Source organism: Bos mutus, chromosome 9, assembly GCF_027580195.1.
Source record: "Bos mutus isolate GX-2022 chromosome 9, NWIPB_WYAK_1.1, whole genome shotgun sequence".
Classification (NCBI taxonomy): domain Eukaryota; kingdom Metazoa; phylum Chordata; class Mammalia; order Artiodactyla; family Bovidae; genus Bos; species Bos mutus.
The window spans coordinates 7,965,451-7,984,458 of record NC_091625.1 but is presented as its reverse complement, the minus strand read 5'-3'; the positions used below and the strand labels follow the sequence as shown (position 1 = coordinate 7,984,458).

At 37.9% G+C, this 19,008-nt stretch overlaps 1 protein-coding gene across 1 annotated transcript in view; it reads right to left on the bottom strand.

The window, feature by feature from the left end:
* The window catches only part of ADGRB3 (adhesion G protein-coupled receptor B3), an 886,560-nt gene that overhangs the window by 333,950 nt on the left and 533,602 nt on the right, over window positions 1–19,008 (bottom strand). The gene's annotated exons all lie outside the window — the stretch shown is intronic.

The window sequence follows — 19,008 nt, the reverse complement described above, 5'->3', positions numbered from 1 at the left end:
GCTCAGATCATGAACTGGCATGCAACAGCCAGAGTGGAAGGCAGCGGGCAATCTCGGCCCCAGAGACCAGCATCCTCCACCAAACTGTGAGCAGGCTCCCAGTTGCTAACCACGTCTTCCTGATATCCTGGACAGCTGACATCTGCCAGGAGGGTCACAGCCTGAGATTAGCTCCCCAGAGGAGGCACCTGGCACACTTGAGATGGTGCTCTAGCGGCGCACCCAGGAAATCGAGCGGCCAGGACCAGGGAGGTGATTAAGACGCACTGTCCGCCAGGGACAGTGCACTTGCCAAGCACCTAGTCACCTGAGCTGCTCAGACCTGTGAAGGGCACAAAATGCACACCCAACCGAGTCTCTGCCCTTGCAGAGTACCTGAGAATCTGAACCTGAGCAGCTTAGACCTGGGAAGTGCATGAAACACAGGGCCTGCTTTCAACAGTGCCCTGTAGAGCACCCTGGAGCCTGAGCAGTGTAGACCCTGGAAAGCATACACGGCTGTGAGCTGGGGCAAACCCAGGGTGGTCCACAAATTGCAAGCACTCTCCACACATGCCAGTCATATTTGTTTGCAGTGTTCCTCCCTCCCCACAACACAACTGAACAAGTGAGCCTAAATAAATGACCACCTTCGCCCCCTTGTGTCAGGGTGGAAGTTAGACACTGAAGAGACCTGCAAACAGAGGAAGCCAAAATAAACAGAGGGAAACACTCTGCAAGTGACAGCTGCAACAGATTAAAACCCTGTAGTTAACATTGACTAAGCACTGAAAGGGGCCTATAGACCTTGAAGATCCCCTGGAGAAGGGAACGGTACCCACTCCAGTATTCTAACCTGGAGAATTCCATGGACTGTATAGTCCATGGGGTCACAAAGAGTCAGACACGACTGAGTCACTTTCACTATAGACCTTGAGAACAAGTATAAGCTAGAACAAGGAACTATCTGAAACCGAACTGACCCCACACTGCCCACAACAGCTCCAGAGAAATTCCTAGGTTTATTTTTACTATTATCAAACTTTTTAATGATTTTTAACTTTAAGTTCTTTATTACTCCTTTAATTTTCATTTTTATAACCTACTATTACCTTGGAAAAAAAAAGACCCTATTTTTAAGGAAAATTTCATCTATATTTTCATATATATTTTATATATTCATATATATTTTATAATTTTTGTGATTTTGTTTTGTATTTTTAATAGTTTTTTTTTTTTTTTTTTTTGAGAGTCTAACCTCTACTCTAGATTTTTAATCTTTGCTTTTTGGTATTTGTTATCAATTTTGTACCTTTAAGAATCTAATCCTCAATATCCATTTTCACTGAGGGGCGATATTACTGGCTTGATTGCTCTCTTGCCTTTTAACTCTCCCTTCTTCCCCCAGGTTACCTCTATTTCCTCCCTCCCCCTTCTCTTCTCTACTTAACTCTGTGAACCTTTCTGCATGTTCTGGGTTGTTGAGAACACACAGGGAATTGATTACTGGCTAAATCGCTCTCTCCCCTTTTGATTCCCCCTCTTCTCCTCCTCAGAGAAGGCAATGGCACCCCACTCCAGTACCTCTTGCTTGGAAAATCCCATGGACGGAGGAGCCTGTTAGGCTGCAATGCATGGGGTCGCTAAGAGTCAGACAGGACTGAATGACTTCACTTTCACTTTTCACTTTCATGCATTGGAGAAGGAAATGGCAGCCCACTCCAGTGTTCTTGCCTGGAGAATCCCAGGGATGGGGGAGCCTGGTGGGCTGCTGTCTATGGGGTCGCACAGAGTTGGAAACGACTGAAGTGACTTAGCATAGCTTCTCCTCCTGTTCACCTCTATCTCCCACCTTCCTCTTCTCTTCTTCATATAACTCTGTGAACCTCTCTGCGTATCCCTGGCTGTGGAGAATTGTTTCACCATTAACCTAGATGTTTTAACATCTGTGCTGTATGGATGGAGAAGTCTTGAGGCTATTTTAAGAATAAGGCTGAAAGCCAGATGCAGGTCTGGGAACATCAGAGAACTCCTGATTCCAGGGAACATTAATAGTCAAGAGCTCACTCAAAAAACTCCAAACTTACACTGAAACCAAGCTCCACCCAAGAGCCAACAAGTTCCAGAGCAAGACATACCATGCTAATTCTCCACCAAAGCAGGAACACAGAATTGAGCATTAAAAAGACTGGCTGCCCAAAGCCATGCCAAACCCATAGATACCCCAAAACTCACTACTGGACAGTTCATTGTACTTCAGAGGAAGAGATCCAGTTCCACCCACCAGAACATAGATGCAAGCTCCTCTAAACAGGAAACCTTGACAAGTCACTTGTCCAACCCCACCGACAGGGAGAAGGCTCCACAATAAAGAGGAACCTCAAGCTTATGAACTTCCAGCCTACAGAAAGGGCACCCTAAACACAGCAATCTAAACAAAATGAAAAGGCAGAGAAACATTCATCAGGTAAAGGAACACAATAAATGCCCAGCAAACCATACAAAAGAGGAGGAGATAGGGAGTCTACCTGAAAAAGAATTCAGAACAATGATAGTACAGATGATCCAAAATCCTGAAAACAAAACGGAGTTACAGATAAACAGACTAGAGACAAGGACTGAGAAGATGCAAGAAATATTTAACAAGGACCTAGAAGAAATAAAGAAGAGTCAATCAATAATGAATAATGCAGTAAGTGAGAACAAAAGCACTCTGGAGGGAATCAACAGAAGAATAACTGAGGCAGAAGATAGGATAAGTGAGGTGAAAGATGGAATGCTAGAAATAAATGAAGCAGAGAGGAAAAAAGAAAAAAGAATTAAAAGAAATAAGGACAACCTTAGAGACCTCTGAGACAATGTTAAATACCTCAACATTTGAATCATAGGAGTCCCAGAAGAAAAAGACAAAAAGAAAGGGCATGAGAAAATACTTTAGGCAATAATAGTTGAAAACATCCCTAAAATGGGGAAGGAGATAGCCACCCAAGTATAAAACGCTCAGAGAGTCCCAAACAGGATAAATGTTTAGGACATTTACAAGGTGAAACACACTAGTACACAAATTAATCAAACTAACGAAGATAAAACACAAAGAGCAAATATTAAAAGCAGCAAGAGAAAAGCAACAAATAACACACAAGGGGATCTCCTTTCAATAAAATGTCTTCAACCAGAAGGGAATGGCAGGACATACTTAAATGATGAAAGAGAAAAACCAGATTACTATACCAAGCAAGGATCTCATTCAAATATAAAGGAGAAATAAAAAGCTTTACAGACAAGCAGAAGCTGAGAGAATTCAGCACCATCAAATCAGCTCTTCAACATATGCTAAAGGATCTTCTCTAGACAGGAAACACAGCAAAGATTTATAAACCTGAATCCAAAACAACAAAGTAAATGGCAACAGGATCCAACCAAAAGACAAAGACTGGCTGAATGGATACAAAAACAAGACCCCTATATATGCTATCTACAAGAGACTCACCTCAAACCAAGGGACATATACAGACTGAAAGTGAAGGACTGGAAAAAGATATTTCATGCAAATGGAGACCCAAAGAAAGCAGAAGTAACAATACTCATATCAGATAAACTAGACTTTTAAATAAAAGCTGAGAAAAGAGACAAAGAAGGGCACTACATAATGATCAAAGGATCAATATAAGAAGATATAACAATTATACATATATATGTACCCAACATAGGAGTACCTCAGGACATAAGGCAAATGCTAACAAGTATGAAAGGGGAAATTAACAATAACACAATAATAGTGGGAGACTTTAATACCCTACTCACACCTATAGATAGATCAACCAAACAGGAAATTAGCAAGGAAACACAAACTTTAAAAGATACAATGGACCAGTTAGACCTAATTGATATCTGTAAGACATTTCACCCCCAAACAATGAATTTCACCTTTTTCTCAAGTGCACAGAGAACATTCTCCAGGATAGATCACATCTTGGGCTTTAAATCTAGCCTTGGTAAATACAAAAAAAACAAAATCATTTCAAGCATCTTTGCTGATCACAATGTGGTAAGATTAGATGTCAACTACAGGAAAAAAAAAAACTATTAAAGATAAAAACATATGGAGGCTAAACAACATGCTTCTGAATAACCAACAAATCTTGGAAGAAATAAAAAAGGAAATAAAAATATGTGTAGAAACAAATGAAAATGAAAACAGGACAACCCAAAACCTATGGGATTCAGTAAAAGCAGTGCTAAGGGGAAGGTTCATAGCAATACAAGCTTACCTCAAGAAACAAGAGAAAAATCAAATAAATAGTCTAAATTTATACCTAAAGCAACTAGAAAAAGAAGAAATGAAGAACCCAAGGGTTAGTAGAAGAAAAGAAATCATAAAAATTAGAGCAGGGATAAATAAAAAAAGAAAGAAAGGAGACTATAGCAAAAATAAAAAAAAACTAAAAGCTGGTTCTTTGAGAATATAAATAAAATAGACAAACCAATAGCCAGACTCATCAAGAAAAAAAGGGAGAAGAATCAAATGAACATAATTAGAAATAAAAATGGAAAAATCACAACAGACAACACAGAAATGCAAAGAATCATAAGAGACTACTATCATCAACTATATGCCAATAAAATGGACAACTTGGAAGAAATGGACAAATTCTTAGAAAGGTATAACCTTCCAAAATAGAACTAGGAAGAACAGAAAATCTTAACAGACCTGTCACAAGCATGGAAATTCAAACTGTAATAAAAAATCTTCCAACAAACAAAAGCCCAGGAACAGATGGTTTCACAGGTGAATTCTACCAAAAATTTAGAGAAGAGCTAACACCTATCCTACTCAAACTCTTCCAGAAAATTGCAGAGGAAGGTAAACTCCCACACTCATTCTATGAGGCCACCATCACCCTAATACCAAAACCTGACAAAGACGCCCCCAGAAAATAAAACTACAGGCCAATATCACTGATGAACATAGATGCAAAAATCCTCAACAAAATTCTATCAAACAGAATCCAACAACATATTAAAAAGATCATACATCATGACCAAGTGGGCTTTATCCCAGGGATACAACAATTCTTCAATATTGGCAAATCAATCAATGTGATACAGCACATTAACAAATTGAAAGATTAAAACCATATAATTATTTCGATAGATGCAGAGAAAGCCTTTGACAAAATTCAAAATCCCATTTATGATAAAAACTCACCAGAAAACAGATATATCTCAACATAATAAAAGCCATATATGATAAACCCACAGCAAACATTATCCTCAATGGTGAAAAATTGAAAGCATTTCCCCTCAAGTCAGGAACAAGACAAGGGTGCCCACTCTCACCACTACTATTCAACATAGTGTTGGAAGTTTTAGCCACAGCAGTCAGAGAAGAAAAAGAAATAAAAGTAACCCAGATTGGAAAGAAGAAGTAAAACTCGCACTGTTTGTAGATGACATGATTCTCTACATAGAAAACCATAAAGACTCCACCAGAAAATTACTAATCAATGAAAATAATAGAGTTGCAGGATATAAAATTAACACAGGGAAATCCCGTGCATTCCTATACACTAGTAATGAGAAAACAGAAAGCAATAAAGGAAACAATCTCATTCACCATTGTGATGAAAAGAATAAAATACTTAGGAATAAATCTACCTGAAGAACCAAAAGACCTAAAGATAGAAAACTGTAAAACACTGATAGAAGAATTCAAAGATGACACAAATAGATGGAGAAATATACCATGTTCATGGATCAGAAGAATCAATATAGTGAAAATGAGTATACAACCCAAAGCAATCTACAGATTCAATGCAATCCCTATCCAGCTACCAACGGTAATTTTTCACAGAACTAGAACATATAATTTCACAATTTGTATGGAAACACAAAAAACCTCAAATAGCCAAAGCAATCTTGAGAAATAAGAATGGAACTGGAGGAATCAAGCTGCCTGACTTCAGATTACACTAAAAAGCAACGGTCAACAAGACAGTATGGTACTGGCACAAAGACAGAAATATAGATCAATGGAACAAAATAGAAAACCCAGAGATAAATCCACACACCTATGGACACCTTATCTTTGACAAAGGAGGCAAAAATATACAATGGAGAAAAGACAATCTCTTTAACAAGTGGTGCTGGGAAAACTGGTCAACCACCTGTAAAAGAATGAAATTAGAACACTTTCTATCTCCATACACAAAAATAAACTTAAAATGGATTAAAGATCTAAATGTAGGACCAGAAACTATAAAACTCCTAGAGGAAAACAGAGGCAAAACACCCTCTGACATAAATCACAGCAAGATCCTCTATGACCCACCTCCCAGAGTAATGGAAATAAAAGCAAAAATAAACAAATGGGAACCAATTAACCTTAAAAGCTTTTACACAATGAAGGAAACTATAAGCAAGGTGAAAAGACAGCCTTTGAAATGGGAGAAAATAATAGCAAACAAAGCAACTGACAAATAATTCATCTGAAAAATATACAAGCAGCTCATGCAGCTCAATACTAGAAAAATGAAATACCCAATCAAAAAACGGGCCAAAGAACTAAACAGACCTTTCTCTGAAGAAGACAGACAGATGTCTAATAAACACATGAAAAGATGCTCAACATCACTCATTATCAGAGAAATCCAAATCAAAACTCCAATGAAGTACCATCTCACACTGGTCAAATGACTGCTATCCAAAAGTCTACAAGCAATAAATACTGGAAAGGGTGTGTAGAAAAGGTAACCCTCTTATACTGTCTGTGGGAATGCAAACTAGTATAGTCACTATGGAGAACAGTGTGGAGATTTCTTAAAAAACTGGAAGTAGAACTGCCATACGACCCAGCAATACCACTGCTGGGCATACACACTGAGAAAACCAGAATTGAAAGAGACACATGTACCCTAATCTTCACTGCAGCACTGTTTACAGTAGCCAGGCCATGGAAGCAACCTAGATGTCCATTGGCAGACGAATGGATAAGAAAGTTGTGGTATATATACAGAATGGAATATTACTCAGCTATAAAAAAAGAACACGTTTGAGTCAATTCTAATGAGGTGGACGAAACTGGAGCCTATTGTACAGAGTGAAGTAAATCAGAAAGAGAAACATCAATACAGTATACTAATGCATGTATATGGAATTTATAAAGATGGTAACAATGACTCTATATGTGAGACAGCTAAAGAGACACATATAATGAACAGACTTTTGGACTCTGTGGAAGAAGGTGAGGGTGGGATGATTTGAGAGAATAGCATTGAAACATGTATATTACCATATGTGAAATAGATGACCAGTCCAAGTTCTATGCATGAAACAGGACACTAAAAGCCAATGCACTGGGAAAACTCAGAGGGATGGGATAGGGAGGGAGGTGGGAGAGGGGTTTGGGATGGGGGACACATGTACACCCATGGCTGATTCATGTGAATGTATGGCAAAAAGCACCACAATATTATAAAGTAATAGGCCTCCAATTAAAATAAATTAATTTTTTAAAAAATTCTTCAAGCTAGGCTTCAAAATTATGTGAACTGAGAACTTCTAGATGTTCAAACTGCATTTAGAAAAGGCAGGGGAACCAGAGATCATATGGACATCATCTGTTGGATCATAGAAAAATCAAGAGAATTCCAGGAAAGCATCTACTTCTGCTTCATTGACCATACTAAAGCCTTTGACTGCGTGGATCTCAACAAACTGTGGAAAATTCTTCAAGAGACGAGAATACCATACCACCTTAGCAACCTCCTGAGAAATCTGTATGTAGGTCAAAGAGAAACAGTAAAAGCCAGACATAGAACAATGGACTGGTTCCAAATAGTAAAAGGATTATGTCAAGGTTGTATACTGTCACCCTGCTTATTTAATTTATATGCAGAGTACATCATGCAAAATGCTGGGCTGGATGAAGCACAAGCTGGAATCAATATTGCCAGGAGAAATATCAATAACCTCAGATATGCAGATGACACCGCCCTTTTGGCAGAAAGCAAAGAGGAACTAAAGAGCCTCTTGATGAAAGTGAAAGAGGAGAGTGAAAAAGTTGGCTTAAAACTCAACATTCAGAAAACTAAGATCATGGTATCCAGTCCCATCACTTCATGGCAAATAGATGGGGAAACAACAGAAACAGTGACAGACTTTATTTTCTTGGGCTCCAAAATCACTGCAGATAGTGATTGCAGCTATGAAATTAAAAGATGTTTGCTTCTTGGAAGAAAAGTTATGACAAACCTAGACAGCATATTAAAAAGCAGAGACATTACTTTGCTGACAAAGATCCAAAGATCAAAGCTGTGGTTTTTCTAGTAGTCATATATGGATGTGAGAGTTGGACCATAATGAAGGCTGAGCATTGAAGAATTGATTGTTTTGAACTTTGGTGTTGGAGAAGACTCTTGAGAGTCTGTTGGTCTGGAAGGATATCAGACCGGTCAGTCCTAAAGGAAATTATTCTGAATAGTCATTGGAGGAACTGATGCTGAAGCTGATACTTTGGCCACCTGAGTGAAGAACTGACTCCTTCGAAAAGACCCTGATGCTGGGAAAAACTGAAGGCATGAGGAGAAGGGGATGACAGAGTATTAGATGGTTAGGTGGCATCACTGACCTGACAGACACAAGTTTGAGCACGCTTTGGCAGTTTGTGATGGACAGGGAAGCCTGGTGTGCCACAGTCCATGGGGTTGCAAAGATTCAGACATGACTGAGTAACTGAACTGAACTTATTAGTCCTCAGAATGCATATTAAAGGCAAATGCAATGTATCTTGAACTTTACATCTCACAATAATGGACATAATGGGTTGTTAATAGTATTAGATACACATGTAAATTTTATCAGTTAAAAATGATACTTTATACACTAACAAATCCAAAAATATGCTTTAGGAAACTAGATTAAATTGCTTAGAGCTTATGATGTAATTTAAAACCTTCTAATTTTTTTTTTATTGAAAAGGATGAAACAGGAAAAAAAACCCTAAATAAAGGTGAAAAATATAATTTTAAATTATAATGGGTTTATAAAAAAACACACATCTGTGGATACATGGAACTTCAAAAAGTAATGTACAGTCTAAGAAAAGCAAAAGTAAAGAAAGCATCACTTAATTTCATACCAATGAATCTTTAATTATATTGGTAGTTTCTCAGAAAATAAGCTTTTTCTATTGCTTTTTGCAGTGCTTTTAGAATAGTATTTGTGTTTTGTGAACAGAGGCAAAAACTTTATCAATTATAAATCTGAACACCAGTAACTATTATGACTTTGGGCATGGTTGTTATTGACCACAGTAATATATTTAGTTTTTTAGAGATTGGTTAAATTTTAATTTATAAAACTCATATTTTGATAATGTAAGCATCTAATAATCTTATTTATGTTACCATGTGAATATTTAAGGGGAAAAAGCACATTGGTTTTATTTTACTAGAGAACTGATCGTTGAATCTGAACAGAAAATGGTAAATTCCATGAAATCCGGACATCTTAAGACACAAACACTGGTAATATAACTGCTTCTATAGGTGATCCATATGGGCCCTGAATATATCAACTGAGGCAGAATTACATCAAGTGCCATTCAGAACTAGCTATTTCTTCCAATTCTAACTGCAGAGAAGCAGACATGTACTCAGACACTGTCCAATAAAATTTAACAAACTGACACCTAGGACTTACATTGGACATATTAGAAATTGTGAATAACAAAGTCAATTTGGAATACTGAATGTCAGACATTTATTTTATACTCATGTAATTTCTTTCCAAAGTACTGACTTTATGAGGTACTCAGTTAAATTTTAACTAGTTTTCAAAGATAAATCTATTCAAAAGAGTAAAAATGCTTCTTGAAGCTAAATAGTTTTAAAATCCTGTCTCTGGTTAACTGTAAAAGAAATTCTAGAAGTACTGATGTACTAGAATCATGACTGTAAGTATGCAGAATATTTTGAAAATAGATTTTCTTTTTTTCATTGCTTCTGAAGAAAATGTTTCAGTTAGATAGCTGCAAGTCTGTAAAAGATGCTTCCATTTTACCATAACAAGAAGAGCATACATTTACTGTTTTACATAGCAGTTCTTGTTCTTTTTTTCTTCCAGTTTTACTGACATACAATTGACATGCAGCACTATATAAGTTTAAGGTGTACAGCATAATCATTTAGCTTTTATACATCATGAAATAATTATCACAGTAAGTCTGGTGAACACCCATCATCTCATACAGGTACAAAACTAAATAAATAGAAAATAATTTTTCCCTTGTGATGAGAACTCTTAGGATTTGAACTCTTAGCAACTTTCATAATAACATCTAGCAATGTTAATTACATTGATCACATTCTACATTATATCCCTGGAATTTATTTACCTTATAACTGGCAATGTTGTACCTTTTGACTGCCTTCATTCAATTCACCTTCTCTTCACTCCCGCCTTTGGTAACCACAAATCTGATGCCTTTCTTGTATAATTTTGTTTGTCTGTTGGTTGGATTTTGAAGTATAATTGATCTCTTTTCTTTCTTAACTATTTTATAAATTTTCTCCAATAAGATCTCTTCGTTCTTCCTTTAGTTCCCTTATAATAATTGTAAACCATTGCTATTATTAAGTTCTGCCTTTATCAGTTTTTCCCAAGTCTATCTGTCAGTTCAAAGACAGCAATTTGAGTAGAGCACATAAACTATGCCTTATCATTCAGTTATTATTCAGAGGATAAAGGTTGGTTGAAGAAGGCCTTCTTGTCTCTCCTGCTATTTTCTGGAACTCTGCATTTAGTTTGGCATACTATTCCTTTCCTCCCTTACTTTTCACTTCTCTTCTTTCCACTGTTATTTTTAAAGCCTCCTTAGACAATCAGAAAGACTAGAGATCTCTTCAAGAAAATTAGAAATATCAAAGGACCATTTCATCTGAAGATGGGCACAATAAAGGACAGAAATAATAAAGACCTACTAGAATCAGATGAGATCAAGAAAAGATGGAAAGAATTCACAGAAGAACTGCACAAAAATAGTCTCTCATTTAGAGCCAGACATTCTGGAGTGTGAAGTCAAGTGGGGCTTAGGAAGCACTGATGCCAATTAAGCTAGTGGAGGTGACAGAATTCCAGCAGAGCTATTTAAAGTCTTAAAAGATGATGCTATTAAAGTGTTGCAAACAATATGTCAGCAAATTTGGAAAACCCAGCAGTGACCACAGGACTAGTAAAGGTCAACCCTCATCACAGTTCCCAGGAAGGGCAGTACTAACCAATGTTCATGCCACCAGATAATTGCATTTATCTACCATGTTAGTAAGATTATGCAAAATCCTCCAAGCTAGGCTTCAGCATTACTTGAACTGAGAACTTCTAGATGTTCAAGCTGGATTTAGAAAAGGCAGAGGAACCAGAGATCAAATTGTCAACATTCGCTGGATCATAGAAAAAGCAAGGGAATTCTAGGTAAACATCTATCTCTGTTTCAAGGACTATGCTAAAGCCTTTGACTTTGTGGATCATAATAAACTGTGGAAAACTCTTAAAGAGATGGGAATACCAGACCATTTTACCTGTCTCTTGAGAAACCTGCATGCAGGTCAAGAAGCAATAGTTAGAACCTTACATGGAACAACTCACATGGAACAACAACTAAGAAGTATGACAAGGCTGTTTATGGTCATCCAGTGTATTTAACTTATACACAGAATACATCCTGTGAAATGCTGGGCTGGATGAGTTACAAGCTGGAATCAAGATTGCTGGGAGAAATATCAACAGCCTCAGATATGTGGATGATATCATTCTAATGGCAGAAAATGAAGAGGAACTAAAGAGTCTCTTGATGAGGGTTAAGGAAGAGAGTGGAAAAGCTGGTTTAACACTCTATTTAAAAAGCTAAGATCATGGCATCCTGTCCCATCTCTTCATGGCAAATAGGAAGGGATAAAGTGGAAGCAGTAACAGATTTCCTCTTCTTGGGCTGTAAAATCACTGCAGATGGTTACTGCAGCCATGAAATTAGAAGACAATTACTTCTTGGCAGGAAAGCTATGACAAACCTAGACAATGTGCTAAAAAGCAAAGACATCACTTTGCTGACAAAGGTCTGTATAGTCGAGGCTATGGTCTTTCCAGTAGTGACGTACAGACGTGAAAGTTGGACAATAAACAAGGTAGAGCACTGAAGAATTGACGCTTTCAATTTGTGGTGTTGGAGAAGACTCTTGAGTATCCCTTGGAAACAAGATCAAACCAGTCAATCTTAAAGGAATCAACCCTGAATACACTTTGGAAGGACTGATGCTGAAGCTGAAGCTCCAATACTTTGGCCACCTGATGTGAATCGCTGACTCAATGGAAAAGACTCTGATGCTGAGAAGGCAGGAGGAAGAGTGTGATAGAGGATGTGATGGTTCAATGGTATCACCAATTGGATGGACATGAACTTGGGCAAACTCTGGGAGATGATGAGGGACACAGAAGCCTGACATGCTGCAGTCCACTGGGTCATGGAGTTGGTCATGACTTGGAGACTGAACAACAACAACAAAGGTTGGTTATCCAATAGTAGCAATGTTTTATATAATTGCTTTGAACTTCTAAGAGCTAGCATATCTTTATTAAAGTATATTTCCTGACAGTATATGTTTCCCTAACAACACAGGTATGTTTGTCACCTGAAGATCAAAAACAGGGATAACAAGCTCCCTGGAATGATGGGATTTGGCTAAAGTGTTAGTTTTATATTTTCTAGGAATCATACTGTGAGATCAATGAAATGATGGCTTACAATATGAATAAGAGAGAAAGATTTCATGGGTATTAAGAAATAAGGATAGCAAAAGTAAAAGAGAAGAACACTTCAATTACATGATTTTGAGATAAAACAAGCCAGTGTCAGTCTCAGTCAAGATGTGACTATTGCAGCTTGCAACTCCAATAAATCAATTTAAAATGTAGAGAAGTAAAAGTCTAGTCTACAAAAGCTTTTGGCTTCAACTATGAGGCAAGAAAATAAGTTATAAATTGATTTATGAACTTGTTTATCAATCATTAATAAGTTACAATGAAAAGTCATGCAATTAAAACTCTGGAGAGGGAGATCACGATTGGCAACTAGGAAAGTGTGGAACTCACCTTCCAGGAACACATCAAAAAGACATCTACATGTGGAGCGATTCTTACTGAAACTAGCAGAAAGGCTCCTGCACCACCAAGGCTGTAAGAAAGATTCCTATATAATCAGGTAGGATGGGGACAGAAGAGAGTGGGTGGCGGGGGGCAGGGAACACAGAAGTTAAAAATTTATCAGATGAAGAGTTCAAAGCATTAGGAATGATAGCTGAATTAGGGAAAATAATAGATTAACACAGTGAAATTATAACAAGGAAGTAGAAAATATGAACAAGAACTAATCAGAACTTAAGAATATGATAACTAAAATGAAAAACACATTAGACAGTATTAGCAGACTAAGTAATATAGAAACACACTTACATGAACTGGAAGACATAATGATGTGAATCACCAAATAAGAACCAAATAAGAGAAAAGATAACTGACAACAGTTTAAGGGACCTCTAAGACTCCACATTCAAGGTTAGGAGGGGCAGCGGTGAGGAGATACCCCTCATCCAAGGTAAGGAGCAACAGCTGCGCTTTGCTGGAGCAGCCATAAAGAGATACCCCATGTCCACTGAAACCATAATCATAGAAAACTAGTCAATCTAATCACACTAGGAACACAGCCTTGTCTAACTCAATGAAACTAATCCATGCCCTGTGGGGCCACCCAAGACGGGCGGGTCATGGTGGAGAGGGCTGACAGAATGTGGTCCACTGGAGAAGGGAATGGCAAACCACTTTAGTATTCTTGCCTTGAGAACCCCACAAACAGTATGAAAAGGCAAAATGATAGGATACTGAAAGAGGAACCCCCCAGGTCAGTCGGGGCCCAATATGCTACTGGAGATCAGTGGAGAAATAACTCCAGAAAGAATGAAGGGATGGAGCCAAAGCAAAAACAATACCCAGTTGTGGATGTGACTGGTGATAGAAGCAAGGTCCGATGCTGCAAAGAGCAATATTGCATAGGAACCTGGAATGTCAGGTTCATGAATCAAGGCAAATTGGAAGTAGTCAAACAGGAGATGGCAAGAGTGAATGTCGACATTCTAGGAATCAGCGAACTAAAATGGACTGGAATGGGTGAATTTAACTCAGATGACTATTATATCTACGACTGTGGGCAGGAATCCCTTAGAAGAAATGGAGTAGCCATCATAGTCAACAGAAGAGTCTGAAATGCAGCACTTGAATGCAATCTCAAAATGACAGAATGATCTCTGTTCATTTCCAAGGCAAACCATTCAATATCAGAGTAATCCAAGTCTATGCCCCAACCAGTAATGCTGAAGAAACTGAAGTTGAACAGTTCTATGAAGACCTACAAGACCTTTTACAACTAACTCCCAAAAAGATGTCCTTTTCTTTATAGGGGACTGGAATGCAAAAATAGGAAGTCAAGAAACACCTGGAGTAACAGGCAAATTTGGCCTTGAAAAATGGAATGAAGCAGGCCAAAGGCTAATAGAGTTTTTCCAAGAGAATACACTGGTCATAGCAAACACCCTCTTCCAACAACACAAGAGAAGACTCTGCACATGGACATCACCAGGTGGTCAACACTGAAATCAAATTGATTATATTCTTTGTAGCCAAAGATGGAGAAGCTCTATACAGTCAGCAAAAACAAGACTGGGAGCTGACTGTGGCTCAGATCATGAGCTCCTTATTGCCAAATTCAGACTTAAATTGAAGAAAGTAGGGAAAACCACTAGACCATCCAGGTATGACCTAAATCAAATCCCTTAAGATTATACAGTGGAAGTGAGAAATAGATTTAAGGGACTAGATCTGATAGATAGAGTGCCTGATGAACTATGGACTAAAGTTCGTGACATTGTACAGGAGACAGGGATCAAGACCATCCCCATGGAAAAGAAATGCAAAAAAGCACAATGGCTGTCTGGGGAGGCCTTACAAATAGCTGTAAAAAGAAAAGTGAAAAGCAAAGGAGAAAAGGAAAGATATAAGCATCTGAATGCAGAGTTCCAAAGAATAGCAAGTAGAGTTAAGAAAGCCTTCCTTAGCGATCAATACAAAGAAATAGAGGAAAACAATAGAATGGGAAACACTAGAGATCTCTTCAAGAAAATTAGAGATACCAAGGGAACATTTCATGCAAAGATGGGCTCGATAAGGACAGAAATGTTATGGACCTAACGGAAGCAGAAGATATTAACAAGAGGTGGCAAGAATACATAGAAGAACTGTACAAAAAAGATCTTCATGACCCAGATAATCATAATGGTATGATCACTCACCTAGAGCCAGACATCCTGGAATGTGAAGTCAAGTGGGCCTTAGAAATCATCACTATGAACAAAGCTAGTGGAGGTGATGGAATTCCAGTTGAGCTAGTTCAAATCCTGAAAGATGATGCTGTGAAAGTGCTGCACTCAATATGCCAGCAAATGTGGAAAACTCAGCAGTGGCCAGAAGACTGGAAAAGGTCAGTTTTCATTCCAATCCCAAAGAAAGGCAATGCCAAAGAATGCTAAAACTACCGCACAATTGCACTCATCTCACACACTAGTAAAGTAATGCTCAAAATTCTCCAAGCCAGGCTTCAGCAATACATGAACCTTGAACTTCCAGATGTTCAAGCTGAATTTAGAAAAGGCAGAGGGAACCAGAGATCAAATTGCCAACATCCACTGGATCATGGAAAAAGCAAGAGAGTTCCAGAAAAACATCTATTTCTCCTTTACTGACTATGCCAAAGCCTTTGACTGTGTGGATCACAATAACTTGTGGAAAATTCTGAAAGAGATGGGAATACCAGACCACCTGACCTGCCTCTTGAGAAACCTATATGCAGGTCAGGAAGCAACAGTTAGAACTGGACATGGAACAACAGACTGGTTCCAAATAGGAAAAGGATTACCTCAAGGCTGTATACTGTCACCCAGCTTATTTAACATATATGCAGAGTACATCATGAGAAACGCTGGGCTGGAAGAAGCACAAGCTGGAATCAAGTTTGCCAGGAGAAATATCAATAACCTCAGATATGCAGATGACACCGCCTTTATGGCAGAAAGTGAAGAGGAACTCAAAAGCCTCTTGATGAAAGTGAAAGAGGAGAATGAAAAAGTTGGCTTACAACTCAACATTCAGAAAATCGAAGATCATGGCATCTGGTCCCATCACTTCATGGGAAATAGATGGGGAAACAGTGGAAACAGTGTCAGACTTTATTTTTTTGGGCTCCAAAATCACTGCAGATGGTGACTGCAGCCATGAAATTAAAAGATGCTTACTCCTTAGAAGAAAAGTTATGACCAACCTAGATAGCATATTGAAAAGCAGAGATATTACTTTGCCAACAAAGGTCCATCTAGTCAAGGCTATGGTTTTTCCAGTGGTCATGTATGGATGTGAGAGTTGGACTGTGAAGAAAGCTGAGTGCTGAAGAATTTATGCTTTTGAACTGTGGTGTTGGAGAAGACTGTTGAGAGTCCCTTGGACTGCAAGGAGATCCAACCAGTCCATTCTAAAGGAGATCGGTCCTGGGCATTGTTTGGAAGGAATGATGCTGAAGCTGAAACTCCAGTACTTTGACCATTTCATGCGAAGAGTTGGCTCACTGGAAAAGACTCTGATGCTGGGAGGGATTAGGGGCAGGAGAAAAAGGGGACAACAGAGGATGAGACGGCTGGATGGCATCACCGACTCAATGGACGTGTGTTTGCGTGAACTCTGGGAGTTGGTGTTGGACAGGGAGGCCTGGTATGCTATGATTCATGGGGTCACAAAGAGTTGGACACGACTGAGCGACTGGACTGAACCGAGGGCAACACTAAGCATACCAATATTTGTATTATAGGAGCCCCAGAAGGAGAGGATCACCAACAGGCGGGGGGGCGGGGGGGGGGTTGTGGGGGTGTGACTGCCAAAAATGTATTCCATGAAATTATGGGTAAAAATTTTCCAGAGCTGAGGAATCAAACAGATATCCAGGCATAGAAATCACAGAGAGTCTCAAAGAGCATAAACTGCAACAGGCCCAGATCAAGACATATCATAATTAAAATGGCAAAAGTTACAGAGAATTATAGAGGCAGGAAGAGTAAAACAAAGAACCATACAGAAGGTAACCCCCATAAGGCCACAAGCTGATTTTTCAAAAATGTTGCAACCCAAAAAGTGTTGCTTAAAGGGAAATACTTGTAACCTAGGATAATTTACCCAGCAAGATTATCATTTAGAATTGAAGGAGTGTTAAAAAAATACCTCTCATTCAAGCACAACTTAAAAGTTGTTATCAATAGTAAACCTACCTCAAAGAAATGTTAAAGGGTCTTTTATAAGTGCTAAAGAAAAGGTTATAGCACAAAGTAAATATATATATACATATATATATGTATATATATATAAGAGAGGAAAAATCCTGCTGTAAAAGTAAGTGTATGATAAAGGCTGAGGTTCAACCACTTAAATAAGCTAGTACAAAGATGTATAGAAATAAAGAATAAAAGCAACTATAACAATAATAATCAGTATAGGGATAAACATGAAGAAGTAAAACATGTAGACAAAATGTGAGGGAAGGGAGTTAAAAATGTAGACCTTTTAGAATGTGTTTGAACTCGAAGGACAGGTAAGGACTACCTGTTTAAAACAAATAGATACAGTTATAAGACAACATATATGAACTTCATGGTAACCACAAATCAAAAAATGTACAATAGATATACAGGAACTATAGGAGAATAAAAAAAAAAAGCATACCACAACAGAAAATCATTAATCCATAAAGGAAGAAATTAAAATGAATAAAAGAGCAGTGAAAAAAGAAAAATAGTCAGAAACACGTAATACATGGCAATAAGTAAATAGTTACCAATAATTACATAAATTTCAACAGACATTGCTCTAATCAGAATACATAAGGTGGTTGATTGGGTTAAAAAGACAAGACCCATCTATATGCTGCTTACAAGAGACTCACCTGAAATCTGAAGAAATATACAGGATGAAAGTGAGAAGATGGAAAAATGTATTTCATGCAAATGGAAATGATTTAAATAAGAATAGCTGTACTCATATCTTATAAAGATAAAATACTTTTAGAAACTCAAAACAGACAAAGAAGAGCATTATATAAGAATAAAGTGATCAATAAAAGACAAGGTTATATTCATTAGCATATATGCACACAACACAGGCACAGCTAAATATAAAAAGCAAATATTAATAGACTTAAAGAGAGAAATTTACAATAGTACAATAAAAATAGGGGACTTTAGCACCCCAGTGCCATCAATGGACAGACAGGTCATCCAGGTAGAAAATCAATAAGGTAACAACGGTCTTAAATGACACAACAGACCAATTGAACTTAATAGATATGTATAGGACTTTACAACCAGAACCAGCAGCATACACATTCTTCTCAAGTGTACATGGAATATTCTCCAAAACAGACCATGTTAGACCACGAAACAAGTCTCAAAAAATTATACAGAGTGAAGTGAGTCAGAAAGAGAAAGATAAATACCATATTCTAACACATATATACAGAATCTAGAAAGATGGTGCTGAAGAATTTATTTACAGGGCAACAGTGGAGAAAAAGACAGAGAATAGACTTATGGACATGGGCAGAGGGGAGGGGAGGGTGAGATGTATGGAAAGAGTACGTATTACCATATGTAAAATAGATAGCCAACGGGAATTTGTTGTATGGCTCAGGAAACTCAAACAGGGGCTCTGTATCAACCTAGAGGGGTGGGATGGGTAGGGAGATGGGGGGAGGTTCAAAAGGGAGGGGATATAGGTATACCTATGTCTGATTCATGTTGAGGTTTGACAGGAAGCAGCAAAGTTCTATAAAGCAATTATCCTTCAATAAAAAATAATTATACAAAAAAATTGGAGTGTATAGAAATTACA